The following is a 4,955-nucleotide window of genomic DNA, read 5'->3' as shown; positions in this document are numbered from 1 at the left end:
GGGAACGGTCACCCTACTGGCCAGGGTCAGGGAGCACAGGACTGGGAACCAGCTGCCTGCCTCAGTTGTACTGGTCCTAAAGGAAGAAACCGAGACTACCTGGCCCTGACACCTGGCAGGGCCAAGCCCACCTGAGTCTCAGCTGTTCTGCTGCCACAATCCAGGCCCTTAAGTCAACGCCTCCAGCCCCCTGTTACTGACTGCCACACACCCCTACACACCCCTACACACACACACACACACACACAATCTCCTGGCTTTGCTTCCGGCTCAACCTCATCTCCCTGGCCAGCCCAGGACCCCTCCCCATCCCCAGCGCACACAGTATGACGCTGCTCTCCTTCCTTAGCTGCTGCCCCAGGGCCTGAGCACTGGACACAAGGTCTCCCTCCCAACGTGCTCCACCCAGCTCTTGCCTCCCTCCTGGGAACAAGGCCAACTTCCTGCCCCAGGCGTCAGGGGAAGAGGGAGGCGGATGGGGGGGTGCGTGGGAAGGAAGGAGTGACTATCCCAATATAAGAGAGGTTCCTGGCCTAGGGGCCTGCAGCCCCTTAGATGGGTCTGAAGCTGTGATTCCAGTAGGGCCGACTGTGTGCCCTGCCCCAAGCAATTGTCCCAGCCCTGGGGTCTCCCACAGGGTCCCCTTGCCTCAGTCTCCCCTCATGTCCATCCGAATGGCAGCCTGCATTCTCTGGGAAGGAGACCCTGGGGACCTTCCAGGCCTGTGGGCTCTGCTTGGGAACTTCAAGTCTCCGGGCCAGAACAATCAGAACCTTCCACTCCCATCCCAGGGGTACCTGGCCAGAAAGTGGCCTCTATGGCCAGAGGCCGGGAACCCTCCCCCTGCCCCTCGCAGCCTGTAACTGGTTGTGCGGCACACCCTCCACTTCTCCCCCTGTCATAGCACATTCCAGGCCTCTGGCCCGCATAGGCAGCTGGGCCTGGTCCAGCACCCAACCTGTTAGGGGGAGAAGGTGCCTTGTGGTGGAGTGGGGGAGGTGTTGAGTGGCACACAGCCCTGCCAACCCCCTCCCCTGTGCCCCACGTGGAGCAGGGCCTCAACTAACTGCTGACCCTCAGTGGTCTCACACGCTGCTGGCGCAGGCCAGGCGGTGATTGTTACCGGGGGGGGAATTCCGCAGCTCTGCGCGCGCCTTCCAGCAACACAGCTGCCTAGCTGACTGCCAGGGGGCATCACCTGGCCCTGTGGGGACCCTCACCCACCTCCTACCCAGAACAGACCAGAGCCTTTCCGATGCTTGCTCCCCAGCCGGGGCCCCCTTTCCCGCCTAAGCCCAGGGTTTGTTTGGAGAAACCCCTCCACCCACCACCCCCCTTCCTGGAAATAGCTGCGGTTGGATGGGAGGCCGGGAGCCTGCCCGCCTGCCCGCCCGGGAGCCGACGGGAGGCCCAGTCAAGGAGAGCAAGGGAAGGCAGTTTAGCCAGGAGGTGCCTGGAGGGGATCCGGGAGCTTGAGGGCAGGCGCGCACGGGCTGCGAAGCCGAATGGGCCGTCCCTGGGCCCGCCTGCTGGCCTCCAGATGCCAAGCGGGAAATGGGGACACCCGCACACACTCAGCCGGGCCGAGCTGAGCACCGCCGCCGCGGCTGCCCGTTCCAGCCCAGTGCTCGGGCCTGCGCGTGCCGGAGCCGCTGCGGCGCCTCGTGCGCCGGACGCGCGCCACGGGGTGCGGGCCGCGTGTGCGCCAGAGCGCGGGAAGGCGTGGCGGCCCTCGGCGATGAGGGGACCGCGGCCTGCCCCGCCCCCTGGTCACCTTCACGGGCCCCAAGCCACCGTCCCCAGCTCGCCGCGGCCCCGCGCCCTCCGCGAGTCCCGGTCCACGCACCCGTCCCTGCTCCCCTCCCCGTCTCAGCCCCGGGGCGCCCGCCGCGCGCCCCATACCCCCTCGGCCCCCCGCGCCCCCTGGCGTCCGCCCTCGGCACTGCCCGCGCGGGCTGTGACGCAGAGGCCGCCGCCCGCCCCGCGCGCGGCGTGGCCACTCACCTGCGGGGGGCGCCCGGCGGCGCGGGGGCGCGGCGGGGCGGGGCAGCAGCAGGGGGAGCCCCCGAGCCAGCCCATCCCGGGGCCTCGGGCCGGGCCCGCGCCGAGCGGGACGCCGAGGCAGCAGCGGCGGGAGCGGGCGCGCCGCGCGCTCGGCTGGGCTCCCTCCCGCCCCCGCCGCGCCCCGCGCCCGCGGCCGCGCTCTCTTCCCTCCCTCTCTCCTGCCCCGGCTCCAATCCCCACGTCCCGTCCGCTCCCCGCCCCTCGTCCTCCTCCTTTGCTCCCTCTTCTCCTCCCCACCTTCTCCCCGCGAAACCCACACTCACAAAGAGCTGGGACGCGGAGACGCAGCGCGGAGGCCGAGTTGGGGAGGAAAGAGATGAGAGAGATGGGGAGAAAGACGGACGCGGCGAATTCGCGGGGACAGGGGGACCCCAGATGAAGGTGGTGATTAAGACTCGGAGCCAAAAGAAGAGGTGCACGTGGGTCTAACAGGGCCTGCCTGCCCCTCTGCAGGCGTGGAGTGTGTGACATCGGACCGTATCCCTGGACAGGGGACACCTGGGGTGACCAGTGTCCCCTGCCCTTGGCGGCGCAGGCGTCTTGGCCTGTGTCGCCCAGCAGTCCCTTAAAAGGTCTCCGCGTCAGGCCCTCCACGGCCCCTGCCATCCTTTAAAACGCTGCTGCGGACTCGGCCGGTCAGCCACTCCCGCCACCCCTCCACTCCCCAGTGGACTTGTAAGGGCGTCGCGGGTCCCAAGAAGGTCTTTGGCAATGTGGCTTGGCTATGACTGGCACTGGCTAGGGGCTGCCTGTGGAAGGCAGCTATTGGCCCCAGGGGAGGCTTAGCTCGCCCTGCCTGCACTTCCCCCAGTAGTGAGCGCTTCCTGACACTTCCGCCTTTCTTCAGCCAACACCCTAGGGCCTCTACCCCTCCCCTCCCCCAATTTCCATGATGAAAACTGGGTGGGTGGGGTGGGACTCAGATTCTGAGAACTCAGTGCCCAGGGCTTCAGGCCCAGCGCCTGCCCACTCCTGACTCTGAGGCGCCCCTGGCCCGTCTCCTGGGCTGGGGCCTTGCCTTCTATGCTCCTCCTGGTTCTTGGCAAAGGCTCCGGGAGCCTGGTTCTGATTATGAGGGGGCGGGGCTGCTCGATTCTACCCTGGCAGCGGGAAGAGCCCAAGGAGCTGCGCCTGGGGACCGCGTGGGTCCCCGGAGAAGCAGGAGAGCTGCATGTGGCAGGGAGGGGGACGCTCCAGGCAGTGAGTGGGTGAGAGTAGTGCTGGGTATCGCGGGCGGCTGCAGTGGGGGCTGGGTGGACAGGAGAGGAAAGGCTAGAGTCGGGGAAAGCTCTGAGGCCTGAGGCCGCTAAGGCCTGCAAAGACAGGGCCCAAGGTCAGCCGGTGTCCTCTGGAGCAAGGAACGTGAGGTGGGAAAACGGACTCATTTCTTTGAGCCAGCAGCTAGCAAGTCTGGGAGCCTGGGATGCCCGCAAGGTGGTTCTCATCTCAGAGGGGCTGGTGGGGCTGCATTGTTCTGGCCACTCAGAGGAACTTCTGAGAGCCCCAGGAGTTAGCGGAGGCTCATGGGGGGGGGGGGGGGCAAGGAGTCTGCAAAAGGGTGGGGTGTTGCTGGAGCCAGGCAGGCATCTTGCAGACCGCAGCAGTGGGAGCTTCAGAAGACAGGGAAGAGGAGCAGGGAGAAGCCAGGCTGAGGGTGACAAAGGCCAGACCTTCTTCCATGCAGGTTTCCTTACCTTGACAATGCAGAGGGCGGCCCACCTTGCCACTGGAGGAACCCCCTCTTCCATAGTTTGGGGCGATGCCATGTTGGTAACTCAGTACACTCAGACCTGTTGAGGGGGTGGGGCTGGCCCTGCTAGAAGTCCACTGGAGGGCTGGGGTGCTGGGGGCCAGGAAGAGTGGGGTGGAAAAAGGGAAACGCGATGCGAAGCGGACCTCATAGCCAAGGACAGAGGCTGCTATGGCTGGGAGACAAGCAGTGGTCTCATCCAGACGTTTAGGGGAGGCGGAGGGAAGGCAAGTCCCCCTCTTGTGGCCCTGGGGACTACAGTGGTTGCTGAGAAACGAAGCCTATTGGACAAAAAGTGCTTCCCAGGAGCAGATGTGCAGCTTCCACTTCCCGAGAAACCAGATGCTGGGAGTGGCGCCCTCAGCCCTCACTGTCCGTGGATCCAGGCCATGTGGGGTATGCCACATCCTGGCTGAGCAGCCCGAGCCGACCCTCACGAGGGCACCTGCAGCCTTCCTGACTGCTGTGCTGCACCAGTGGAGGCTGGCAGAGGGCTGACCAGCCCTGGGGCCTGTTCTTCAGTGAGGGTACCTGTGTCTGAGGATGTCAGACTGCCTGTCCTTCCATCCACAACCGTCATTAAGTTTCAACAGGTCTCTCCACCTACCTCTTGCTCCTTGCCATCATTTGCCAAGCCTCAGCACTCCAGGTGTGGGACTGAGAAGGGGTCTCCTGCGGAGGAGGTACAGGGAGCCTAGGAAGCTCTCCCCCTCCTAAAAGCCTTCTCCCATTTTGGTGGGGACTTCTGGGTATCTGAAGCAGAGTTCAATGTGCGTGTGGAAGGTGTGATAGCAGCTGCCCTTGGTACGTGCTCCCTTATCTCCCCTTGGGTCTGGGCTCCCAACAGTGCGGCAGGAGGCTTCCTGCTCCCGTGTTCTGCCTCGTGACCTTAGGGCTCACCAGCCACTGTCCTGACCCCCTTCCTGCCTTGCAACAATGAGCACTGTGTGCCTGGCTGTTTGGAAAATCCCCAGGGGATCCAAGGTTGCACTGGGGAGACTGCTGGCTCAGCTCTGCCCTTAGAGGTCAGGAAGCACCGCCTCCAACTCCCAGGCACTGTGATCCCTTCCACTTGTAGGAAACAGGCCTGATCAGAGGGATCCAGTAGAAAAATGTTGTCAAATCAATCTCAGCATGAAAA

Source organism: Ochotona curzoniae, unplaced genomic scaffold (assembly GCF_017591425.1).
Source record: "Ochotona curzoniae isolate NIBS_2020 unplaced genomic scaffold, NIBS_Ocur_1.0 contig_1014, whole genome shotgun sequence".
Taxonomy (NCBI): domain Eukaryota; kingdom Metazoa; phylum Chordata; class Mammalia; order Lagomorpha; family Ochotonidae; genus Ochotona; species Ochotona curzoniae.
Note: the sequence above shows the minus strand (reverse complement) of the source record.